The sequence below is a fragment of the Arachis hypogaea genome, chromosome 6 (assembly GCF_003086295.3).
Source record: "Arachis hypogaea cultivar Tifrunner chromosome 6, arahy.Tifrunner.gnm2.J5K5, whole genome shotgun sequence".
Lineage (NCBI taxonomy): Eukaryota > Viridiplantae > Streptophyta > Magnoliopsida > Fabales > Fabaceae > Arachis > Arachis hypogaea.
The window spans coordinates 32,619,822-32,633,043 of record NC_092041.1 but is presented as its reverse complement, the minus strand read 5'-3'; the positions used below and the strand labels follow the sequence as shown (position 1 = coordinate 32,633,043).

At 39.5% G+C, this 13,222-nt stretch overlaps 1 non-coding gene across 1 annotated transcript; it reads left to right on the top strand.

Annotated features, from left to right (window-relative positions):
* Positions 1-12,854: 12,854 nt before the first annotated feature.
* On the top strand, positions 12,855-12,961 carry LOC112699582 (small nucleolar RNA R71). The gene has a single exon (XR_003152528.1). It is a non-coding gene; the product is annotated as a small nucleolar RNA R71 (small nucleolar RNA).
* Positions 12,962-13,222: the final 261 nt, after the last annotated feature.

Below are 13,222 nucleotides of genomic sequence, written 5' to 3'. Positions count from 1 at the left end.
ACTGCATTCTTCAGTGAGAAACACTTTTTCAGTTTCTCTCCAATCCTTTTTATGACTTAAGATCTCTTTCATGAACTTAGCATAAGAAGGTATTTGCTCAAGTGCCTCTGCAAACAGAATCTTTATTTCAAGAGTCCTTAGATAGTCTACAAGGCGGGCAAATTGCTTATACTGTTCCGCTTGGTGGAGTTTCTGAGGATAAGGCATCTTGGCTTTATATTCCTCAACCTTAGTTGCTGCAGGTTTATTCCTTACAGAGGTGGTTGGAGAAGCCTTTTTAGAGGGGTTACTATCGGCACTCTCAGGTGTCTGATTCCTCATTGGCGTTTGAACGCCAGGATTGGGTGAGGAATGGGCGTTTAACGCCAACTTTTCCCCCTTTTCTGGCATTTGAACGCCAGAACTGGGCAAGGAATGGGCGTTTAACGCCAGCTTTTCCCCCCTTTCTGGTGTTTGAACACCAGGAGTATTCCTCTCTGGCTCTTACTATTCTCAGAGGGATTTTGAGCAGTGGTTTGGTTATCCTCTGTCAACTGTTCCTTTCTTGGCTTTTTGCTACTTTGAGCAGTGTTATTCAATGTCTTCCCACTCATCAGTTGAACTGCTTGGCATTCTTCTGTTATCTGTTTAGATAACTGCTATTTTGTTTGATTCAACTGTGATTCTATGTTCTTGTTAGCAATTTTTGTTTCTTGTAGCATCTCTTTAAATTCTGCCAACTGTTTTGTCATCAGGAGTAATTGCTGATTAAGCTCAACAATCTGTTCTTGAGGATTAGGATCAGTAGCTACTACCATAGCTTCTACTTTTGTAGAGGGCTCACTGCTAGAGTACAAATGTTGATTTCTAGCAACAGTATCTATAAGTTCTTGAGCCTCTTCAATCGTCTTCCTCATATGTATAGATCCACCAGCTGAGTGGTCTAGAGACCTGAGCTTTTTCTGTAAGCCCATAGTAGAAGATGTCTAACTGTACCCACTCTGAAAATATTTCAGAGGGGCATTTTCTTAGCATACCTCTATACCTCTCCCAGGCAATATAAAGGGATTCATTATCCTCTTGTTTAAAGCCTTGGATGTCCAGCCTTAGCTGTGCCATCCTTTTTGGAGGTTAAAATTGATTCAAGAATTTGTCTGATAACTGTCTCCATGTTTTTATGCTTGTTGTGGGTTGGTTATTCAACCACCTCTTAGCTTGATCTTTTACAGCAAATGGAAACAGTAATAATCTGTAGACATCTTGATCTACCTCTTTATCACGTACTGTATTAGCAATTTGTAAGAATTGTGCCAGAAACTCAGTAGATTCTTCCTGTGGAAGACCGGAATATTGACAATTTTGCTGCACCATGATAATGAGTTGAGGATTTAGCTCAAAGCTGCTTGCTTTAATGGGAGGTATACATATGCTACTCCCATATGCAGCTGTAACGGGGTTAGCATATGACCCCAGAGTCCTTCTGGACTGCTCAATTCCACTTAGGTCCATGATGGAGAAAGGGAATATGATATGGATTCAGAAGTAAAGTAATTTTTTTTATTAAAGGTTACCGAAGAATTTAAAATAAAATAAAATAAAATTTCGAAAACTAAAAAAAATGAGATCAAAACAAATTGAAAACTAAATCAATTAGTTAATTAAAAAAGGTTTTGGAATTAGCACTTAAAAAGATATGATTGAAAATTATTTTGAAAAAGATTTAATTTTTTGAAATGAGGAAAGAGAAAAACAACAAAATGACACCAAACTTAAAATTTTTAGAAAATCAGACACAAATTTTCGAAAACTTAAAGGAAAACACAAAGAAGACACCAAACTTAGAATTTTTAAGGATCAAGAAAGGATTAAGGACATGCAAATTCGAAAAATAAAAGAAAACAAAAGCATGCAATTGACACCAAACTTAAAATATGAAACTAAACTCAAATAAAAGACTCTAAACCAAAAAAATAAAACAGTCCTAATCTAAGCAACAAGATAAATCGTCAGTTGTCCAAACTCGAACAATCCCCGGCAACGGCGCCAAAAACTTGGTTCACGAAATCACAATCACACTTTTAGAATTCCGCACAACTAACCAGCAAGTGCACTGGGTCGTCCAAGTAATACCTTACGTGAGTAAGGGTCGATCCCACGGAGATTGTCGGCTTGAAGCAAGTTATGGTTATCTTGTAACTCTTAGTCAGGATATCAATAATTCTCAGATTTAAGTGTAAAAAGTAAAAGAACATGAAATAAATACTTGTTTTGCAGTAACGGAGAACAGGTTGAGGTTTTGGAGATGCTATATCTTCTGAATCTCTACTTTCCTACTGTCTTCTTCTTCATGCACGCAATGCTCCTTCCATGGCAAGCTGTATGTAGGGTTTCACCGTTGTCAATGGCTACCTCCTATCCTCTCAGTGAAAATGTTCAACGTGCTCTGTCACAGCACGGCTAATCATCTGTAGATTCTCAATCAGGTTGGAATAGAATCCAGTGATTCTTTTGCGTCTGTCACTAATGCCCAGCCTTCAGGAGTTTGAAGCTCATCACAGTCATTCAATCCTTGAATCCTACTCAGAATACCACAGACAAGGTTTAGACCTTCCGGATTCTCTTGAATGCCGCTATCAGTTCTAGCTTATACCACGAAGATTCTGATTAAAGAATCCAAGAGATATCTACTCAATCTAAGGTAGAACGGAGGTGGTTGTCGGCACACGTTCATAGGTAAGAATGATGATGAGTGTCACGGATCATCATATTCATCAAGTTTAGGAACAAGTGATATCTTAGAATAGAAGCAAGCGTGATTGAATGAAAAACAGTAGTAATTGCATTAATCCATCAAGACACAGCAGAGCTCCTTACCCCCAACCATGGGGTTTAGAGACTCATGCTGTAGAAGATACAATGAGAAACGTGTAAAGTGTCATAAGGTACAGATACAATATCAAAAGGTCCTATTAATAGTGAACTAGTAACCTAGGGTATACAGAAATGAGTAAATGATGTAAAAATCCACTTCCGGGGTCCACTTGGCATGTGCTTGGGCAGAGCATTGAAGCTTTCATGTGTAGAGACTTTTTCTGGAGTTAAACGCCAGCTTTTATGCCAGTTTGGGCGTTTAACTCCAATTTTTGTGCCAGTTCCGGCGTTAAACGCCGGGAATTCTGAAGCTGATTTGCAATGCCGGTTTGGGCCATCAAATCTCGGGCAAAGTATGGACTATTATACATTGCTGGAAAGCCCAGGATGTCTAATTTCCAATGCAATTAAGAGCGCGCCAATTGGGCTTCTGTAGCTCCAGAAAATTCCCTTCGAGTGCAGGGAGGTCAGAATCCAACAGCATTTGCAGTCCTTTTCAGCCTCTGAATCAGATTTTTGCTCAGGTCTCTCAATTTCAGCCAGAAAATACCTGAAATCACAGAAAAACATACAAACTCGTAGTAAAGCCCAAAAAAGTGAATTTTAGCTAAAAACTAATAAAAATATAACAAAAACTAACTAAAATATACTAAAAACATACTAAAAACAATACCAAAAAGCGTATAAATTATCCGCTCATCAAACAACCTCCACCAATGCACTGTGAACAAGAGCCATTCTTTGATGCATATCAATCCAATGGCTATGAAAAATTCCCTTGTGATTCCTATCCTTAACATGAACCATACTCACAAGCCCTCTACCACCAAGAACCTCCATATGACCATAATTTATATCCATCCTACCAACCACATTTTGATCCATATGAGCCATGCATGGAACCACCATTCCAATATCCATACTCCCAAGAACCATCTCAATACACACCACCACATCCTTACCAAGAAGAACCACCCTCCTATTGTGAACCCTTTCTCTAAGACAATGAACCCTCTTATCCACCCCAATCCTCAATGGATGAAACCCTTGGCCTTATACTTCAAGGGCAAGGGGAGATGCAAAGGGAGACACTAGAATTTGTGGCTACCTTGACCAAGGTAGTAAGCCTATTAGCCTCCCAATATTTGAGCACTCAAAGCACTCCCATGGTCACATGTGGAGAACTAATTGAAAAGCATAACATGAAGGAGATATTGGAAACTTCGGTGGAGAATGAGGAGTGTTATTTTGTATTAGAGCAATTGGAGGAGCCTGTGATCATTGAAGAAGAGGAAGAAGTGGTGGAAGACATAGGAGATGCGGAACCGCCATTGGAACCTAGAATTGAAGAGAGCTCTCCCAAGAAGATTGAATTTGATGTTGAGGAGGAATATGCACAACCTCTAAAACAATTCTTGAATGAAGACTTGGAGGGAATGAAGCAAGAATTGAGTTCCCTTGGTGATGAAGATCATGCATCCAACTTTCTTGGTGGTGAATCCTTTGAATTTGAAGAACCTTCTCACAATGAATTTGAAAGTGATGTGGAGGTAGATTTCTCTCAACCTCCTATATATGACTCGAGTGATGGAGAAGAGTTAGATGAAGTTGATGAACAAAGGATTGAGAATGAAGAAGTTTATGAAGAGGCAGAAATTGACAAGGAAGCAAACAAGGGAGTAGAGCTTGCAAGGACATTGGAGATACCTCTCCCCAAGCCACCACCATCCATTCTCTCATTCAAGTGGGTAAATTCCTTATAATTAAGCTTTATTATTCCCCTTGACTATGGTTTGATTGAAATGGATGGTCAACTTAGACATATTTGTGGCTTTAAGAGTAAAAAGGAGATGGTTAGTGGTTGGAAATGCCATTCTAGGTTCACCATCGTTACATGTTCCAAGCTTAATAGCAAGAGTTGGTGTAGAACTAGATTGCTTGGGTCTAGGATGATGTTTGGTCATTTCTTTAAGAATTCACCTTGATCACTACCCACATGGACTAATGACAATCAACTTGGAGATGGGTGTGAAAACAAAATATGGGATCCGGGAACACATGAGGATCAACTTTGGGCGCCCATGATTTGTGAAGTACTCCATCAAAGCTTGGAGTTATTAATTTTGAAGAATGGTGCTTATTGGAGACTCAAGCATTGGTGGATGTTCCAAGATGAGTACAAGCACAAGCCACCTTGAGAGGAGCTCCCCATAAGTCCAACTTAAGGACAATAAATAAAAGTGCTAGGTGGGAGACACCCCACCATGGTAAAATCCTTTCATTTTCTCTTTTTTATATATTGGTAGAATTAGTTTAATTTCATGTTTAGATTAGTTGGTTGAGTTTATTTGATAGTTTAGTATGTTAAATAAGGTTTTAGGGTGTTTTGGTGGCTGTTTGGAGGTTTGGAATGCTTGGATTGGTGCAAAAACATAGAAAAATTTTGAAAAAAACAAAGCACCATCCACGCGTACGCGCACTCTATGCGTACGCGTGCATCAAGCATTTTCGCCAACCTACGCGGACGTGCCATGTACGCGTATGCGCGGATGCACAAATTCCACCCCTAGCCAAAAACCCGAGAGTTAGGTCTGTACTGTGCGAAAATTGGGCCTAAGGCACAAACCAATTCATGTGTACGCACACCTAGTGCGTACGCGCCCTTTTGTTAACTTGCGGATTGACGCGCAGGCGCACTGCGTGCGCGTGTGCCGATCGCTCATCTGCACTCATGGTACACTTTCCAGAGAGTCATGCCCACGTTGCGCCAACGTTGTGCCTTTGGCACAAACCCACTCGCGCATACGCGCACATGACGCGTACGCGTCACTCTCGAAATAAGCCATCGACGCGGACGCACCATGTATGCATACGCGTCGCGACCATTGCACCACCATCCGCGCGCGCGCGCCATGCGCGTTTACGCGTACATGTCCTTCCTTCAACACATTTCTTTTCTTCTCCTCTTTCCATTTCTTTCCTTCTCCTTTCTTCTTCCCTTCTTCCTTTCTTCTACCCCTCATCCATTGATAACCATTTATTTTAGTTAACTAATTAGTTAGTTAGTTAGTTGATAGTTAGTTTTAGTTAGTTTTCATTTCATTTTCTCTTTTTCATTGTAAGTGTTGGATTGTTATTCTTGTTTACCATTAATTGCTACTGAGTATTAAAAAGGGATGTTATCTTAACATCATTATGTTTATAATCTTTGTTGGATTCTATGATTGAGGTTATATTTTGCTACTTGATTTTGAGTTTTTCATGCTTACCTTTTAAGAATACCAAGTGATGAGAATTGCCTTCGAGCTTGTAACTCTTCTTGAATTGCATGATTTGGCCACCATGTGATTTGAACCTTATTCTTTGATTAGGCAACCTCTTGATGGATGATGTTGTGCATTTACCTTAATGCATTGTGTTTCTTGTACATATGCATCTATATGTTTTTCGCTTGAATGCTTTCATGCTTCTTCAATGCTTATTTTACCTTACAAGTTCATTTAAAGTATCTCAAGCACACTAGGATAAGTGAAGTGCATGCTTCTTTTGTGACATCACTTTTTATGTTAATGTGTGTTCTACAAGGAACCCAATTTAGAATTCACACACCTATTTGTCATTCATGTCACACTAATTCACTCACTCAATTCTAGTGATTTACCTCATTTCAACAATGTATGCTTCCTTGCTTTTGTATTTTCCTCATCTTATGGGGTTATTTTCTATTTTTCATGATTGATGTGCCACAAGCAATAATGGAAGCAAGACTAAGAACACGCAGCACCGGTTGACCTACCTGCTGAAGGTAGCAATCCGGAGAGTCACCACACCCCCTTGCTCATCTTTGAGTGCACCGAGGACGGTGCAAACTTTTAAGTGTGGGGAGGTCATCCGACCAATCGGCGATTTTGGGTGACAAATTTCTAATTCCAACACTTTTGCATTTTATTTTAGGTTTTTAGGATTTTTACTTGCATTTTCTTATTTTTTACATATGTATACACAATAAGCTTAATCAAAATAATTAAAATTTTCAAGGATTTCTATCTATAGGGCACCTCAATTGATTTGAGTGAAAACTTTTCATAGAACTTGCTTGAATTATATATATTTTGGATCATGTTTTTGAGCTAAGAACACAAACAAGTGAGTTTTAAGCCTAATGGTGTGGTTACATCTTATAACCACTTATATTTCCTTCTTGTGTGTAATTGTTCTCTTTCTATGATTGTAATCTTTGATTTGTTTGATTCTTTATGTCCATTATTTTGTGTATACATGCATTTAAATGATTGAGGCCATCATTTCATTAGCTCACTTACCCAAATAGCCTTACCTTTGATCTTCCATTGTTAGCCAATTTGAGCCTACGATTAACCCACTTTATTTTTTAATTTAGCACATTAGAAGCCCTAAAGCAAAAAATAATAAAAAAATGTCCTTAATTTGGATCTTTGATTAGCTTAGGCTAGTGGGTGCGTGTATCATTCAAGAGTGGGGAAACTTGGGACATTGGTTGGGAAAAAAGGGTATGTTTTTGTTTTGTATTTCTATATTTGGGAATTGGGTACATACTCATGTGCTAAAGAAAAGAAAAAAAAATATAGAAAGAAAAGAAAAAAAAAGAAAACAATAAAAAGGGGACAAAATGCCCCAAAGTAAAGTTCAAGAAAAGTCAATGCATATGTGTTGTGAAACAAAAAGAAAATGCATGAGTATGTGAAAAAGTGAGAAGAATGGGTAGTTAGGTTAGAACTTAATTTTATAGGATGTCATAGGTTAGGTGGGAAGTTTAAGCTTATCAAAGATTCAAATTTCAAACTCACTTGACCAAATATGCATCATTACCTTGACCCTAGCCCCATTACAACCTATGAAAAGACCTCATGATATATGTATGCATGCATGAAATATTTGTTGATTGTTAGAAGAAAAACAAATCTTGGAAAGCATGATTAGGAGAGAATTGAGTGAATCAACCCTAAACACTTAAGCGAATAGAATGCAAATACATCTGGTGAGGGTTTGATGCTCAATTACATGTTTCCACCTATGATCATCTCCTTTCATGCAAGTTTGTAAAAATATTTAATAGCTCAATTCAATTAAAGTTTGACATGTTGTTAATACCTTTGGCCTTTGTGCATATATGCTTCTTGGGGATTGATATATTTTGACCAAGTAATTGCATTCATTTAGATAGTTGCATATAGGTAGATTGCATTTAGTTAGTTTCCTTTGAATAAATGCCATGCCCTTTACTTCATTCTTAGTTTAAGCATGAGGACATGCTTAGTTTAAGTATGGGGAGGTTGATAAACCCCATTTGTAGGGTTTATCTTGTATTGATTTTAGGAGATTTTAATACCTTTTACCCACATTTATTCAACGAATTAGCATGATTTTGTGATTGTCTCCTTATTTGTGCTTAGATGTGAACACATGCTTTTTAGTTCTTTAACTTGATGATTTTAATATCCCTTTGATTCCATTAGATGCCTTGATGTGCTTGTTAGTGATTTCAGATTGAAAAGGCTAGGAATGGATCAAAGGAATGAAGAGGAAAGCATGAAAAGTGGAGAAAAGCCAAAGAGTTGAACTCGCCCATGGACAAGCGCACGCACCAGGCGCTTACGCGCACCTTGCGAAATGGCCCATGGACGCGTACACGTGCTGTGTGCGTACGCGTCGATGCTGATACTTGATTTTTAAGTGAATTCACGCCCAGCGAATTCTCAGGAGTTGTGGGGCTCAATCCAAACCAACTTTGGCGCCAAATATGCTATTTAAAGCCAAGGATTGAAGAGCAAAGGGATTTTTTGATCATTCACACTCATTAGGATTAGTTTAGAGTTAGTTTTAGCTTCTCTCACTTCTCTCTAGGATTAGGATTAGGATTATGTTTAGTTCTTAGATCTAGGTTTTAATCTTTGCTCTCATCTACTTCTACCTTTCAATTCCTTGTTGTTACATTCATTCTTCTTCTATTCTTTTGTTGTAATTTCCTTTATGTTGCTTCCATGTTTTGTTGTAGATCTACTATTGTTCCTTCTATTTTCTTTCAATTCAATTCAAGGTAATTCATAATAATTGTGTTTCTTTTGATTTTTGTTGTTAATTCTTTGCAATAATTGTTGTTAGATTTCATTGTTGTTGTCCATTTACTATGCTTTTCTTTTATGCCTTCCAAGTGTTTGATGAAATGCTTGATTGGATTTTAGAGTAGAATTTTGTGCTCTTGGCTTGGAAAGGTAACTTAGGAACTCTTGAGTTACTAATGTCGAAGTAATTGATGATTGGGAGCCATTGACTCTAGTTCTCACTAATTGAATTAGTGGAGAGTTATGACCTATGAACTAGGATTGATATAGCTCATGTGACTTTCCTTTACTAATTAGAGGATGGCTTAATGGGATTAATCCTTGCCAATTCTCATATTGTGGTTAGTGACTAGGATAGAGATCCTTGACCACCAACCCTTGCCAAGACCTTTTTAGCTATTAGTTTACTTCCTTGTCATTTATCTTTCATGCCTCTTATCAAAACCCCAAAAATAATTCATAACCAATAACAAAGACACTTTATTGCAATTCCTAGGGAGAATGACCCGAGGTTTAATACTTCGGTTTATAGATTTTAGGGGTTTGTTACTTGTGACAAAAAAAAATTTTTATTAAAGGATTAGTGTTGGTTTAGAAACTGTACTTGCAACGAGATTTCATTTGTAAAATTCTAAACCGTCAAAAATCCAATCATCAACCCCTTTTTTTCTTAACAACCGAAAGTGTGTAACACTTCAATTGCGTCCTAGGGAGAATGACCCGAGGTTTAAGTACTCTTGATCTCGGTTATATTTTGATTTGAAAATTAAACTTTGATCAAGGATTGTTTGTTGGTCTAGTCTATACTTGCAACGAACATATTCTATTTTGAGAAATTCTAGACTAACAATAGTCCTCTCATCTAGGGAAAAAAAGAACAAGAACTAGGAGGAACAACAACACTTCTTATAGCCACTGCAAAATCATGGCGGTTGGGTTCATCGAAAAGAACACCAGAGGAGAGAACTCACCGGTAGTACAAAGAGAACAGAGAAGAGAGGGAAAGAAAGAAAGAAAAGAGAAGAGAAGTAAGAGAAAGAGAGAGATAGTGGTCGCTGACGGAGTTGGGCAGAGAAGAAAGGGAGAGAGCAGCCACGGAGAAGGGAAGAAAAGAGGTGATTGCCTCTCAACATGGCAACCTGCCTTGTTATTTACCAGAACGCGACCTGTGCGGACGCACAGGGGGCTGTGTGGATGTACAGAGACAAAAACTTGGAAGGGTGCGAAGGCACATAGTGTGCGAACACTGCGACCAGAGAGGTCGCAAAAGGACCTGCGGGCGCACAAAAGTATGCGAGTGCACAGAGGGACTCTCTCCTTTTTTTAACATGTGGACGAAAGCAGGTGTGCGTGCGTACATAGGTCCGTGCGCACACACAGAGAATGAGAATGGGGGAGGTTGTTCACACGCACAGGCTGTTCCCTCGCCCCTACCAGAGGGGCTTGCAAAAGGTGTGTTGACGCACACGTCTGTGCGGCCACACAGATGAAGCGCAAAAGGGAACTTGTGCGTACACACGCAGATGTGCGCACGCACAGATCAGAGAAAAGGGGGCAGTGCGCACGCACAGGCTGTGCTGGCGCTGCAACCAGAGGGCTTGTTAAAGCGTGTGCAGATGCACAGGCTTATGCGTCTACACAGATGGCTAAAAACACAGAGTTGTGCACACGCACAGCTAGGTGCGTACACACAGATGTCCTATTTCAGAATTTTTTTTCTCTTCAAAACTAAGGTTCCTAACCTTAGCACAACAACCTATCTATTTCAAATCATTCAAACAAGCACAAAATCATAGTCCATAAGTAATTCAACTTATACAACTCAAAATTATCCAACAAACCTAAGCTAAGCATTCTATCATAAGAAAACAAATAGTTTAAAAAGCTATAAACAAGAGATAGAATTGGAAAATGTCACCATGGTGAGGTGTCTCCCACCAAGCACGTTGGTTTAAAGTCTTAAGTTGGACTTGCATGGCTTCGTTGGTGACTTAGGAACTTTCCCAAGGAGGATAATTTCCAACTCCTTGGCTTGCTTTGGTTGAACATGATCCTTTGAAATTGTCTCTTTGGCACTATCCTCCTTTCCTTGATTCTTGCCATCTTCAATCACTTTGTCTTCAACTATGTGGCATCCAAAAACAGAGTAAGCTTCAAGAATGGGCTTGTCATACTCCTCCAAAGTGAACTTGACTAGCTTGCCATCCAACTCAAAAGAATAGACTCCCGAGTGTGCGTATAACTTGAAACGGGCCGTCTTCAAGAATGGTCGTCCAAGGAGTATTGATTATTGGTTGGTTGAGTCAATGGGAGGGGTCTCCAAGATGTGAAAATCAGCTGGAAAGAGCAACCCTTGAATATTGACTATGACATTCTCTGCAATCCCCACAACTGACACAATACTCTTGTCGGCTAACAAAAACCTCACCCCAGATCTCTTTAGGGGTGCTAAGTTCAATCTTTCATAGATGGAGTGGCATAATGCTCACACACGCCCCCAAATTACACATACAGTCTGCGAACTTGATCCCACTAATCAAACAAGTAACCAAAATAGGCCGGTACCATTGCATTTTTCAAGAAGTAAACAAGAGATAGAATCATCTACCGGCTTTTTGTTGAGGTTTCCAAGCTTGTCATTGTGAGTGCAAATATCCTTGAGGAACTTGGCATATTTCAGCACTTGTTGAATGGCTTGAAAGAGAGGGATGGTAACTTCAACTTTCTCAAAAACTTCTACCACAGTGGGGTCAAGTTCTTCTTGCTTATTTGCTTTCTTGGCTAAGGTTGGAAATGGAATGGGCAAAGGCTCTTCAAGCAAGGTCTTTTTCTTGGGCTCCTTGACCTTTGGTGGTTCTTTCTCACCTTTGTCAACATTTTCATCTTCACTCCTCATCACCTCCACTTCATCTTCTACCTCCTCATTGTTTGTCTCCTCACTCAACTTTGAAGGTATAGCCACATTCTTATCCAATTTAGTACCACTTCTAAGAGTAATAGCATTTATGCTTCCTTTAGGATTGAGTTGAGGTTGGGAGGGCAAACTACTTGAGGTTGAAGCTTGTTGGGTGATTTGTCTGGTTTGAGGAGGGAGAGTTAAACGAGTAAGGGCTTCGGCTATTGTAGCCATGTATGCATCTTGTTTCTTATGAAACTCTCTTTGTTCTTGCATGAAGGTGTGGATTGTGTCATTCATGTGGGATTGATTTGAGGGAAGGGCTTGGCTAACTTGAGAAGGATTGGATCTACTCTTTGGATGTTGATACTTCACTTGAGATGGAGGTTATGGGGGTTGTTGGTATGGTTGTTGGTATTGTGGTTGACCTTGTGGGTGTTGATGGTAGTAGACTTGAGCATTTTGGTTGGGTTGAGCTTGGGGAGCTTGGTTCCACCTTTGGTTTAAATTATCTCTCCACCCTTGGCCTTGATTTCCTCCATGTGGGTAGGGTCCTTGGTTGTAATTGGGTCTTTGTGGGTAGGGGTTAGCAACCGCCAATGTAGTGTCCTCTTGAATTTGAGGGCAATCATTGGTGTAATAAGTAGTACAAGCACAAACACCACATATCCTTGCCGGTCCTTCGATCCTAGAAGGTTGAGGTGGGGCATTTATCAAGGCTTGAGGGATTTGTTGCCCTTAAGTGATTTGCCTCAACAAAATTGTCATCTCACCAAGGGTCTTTGTCAAAATTGCGTCTCCAGAGGGAGAAACCTCACTCAATGCTTTTTTTTGTGGACTTCTAGCCCTAAAGTGTTGAGTAGAATCTACTAGGTCCGATATAACTTCCCTTGCTTCTGCTGCGGTCTTGTTTTTGGTCAAAGATCCTCCAGTCGCGGCATCCAAAAAGAAGCTTATCTTGGTGGTGCATTCCTTGACAGAAATAACTGATCAGAACCAACTCATCTGTCCAATGGTGAGGGCAAGCTTCCAGTAACTTCTTAAATCTCTCCTAATATTCATACAAAGTCTCCCCATCCCGTTGCACAATACAAGAGATCTCTCTTCTCAGCTTGTCTATTTTTTGGGGAGGGTAGAACTTCTCCAAAAATTTTTTTCGAAACAAATCCCAATTGGATTTAACTTCACCTGGCTGAGTATAAAACCACTCCTTCGCTTTTCCCTCCAAAGAAAAAGAGAAAGCGAAGACCAACACCGCGACTTCATCCACTCCATGTCTTCTTGCAGTTGCACATGCAACTTGGAAATCTTTAAGGTGCTTCAGAGGAACTTCCCTAGGCATTCCATTGTACCTGGGAAGTAAGTTAATTGTGCC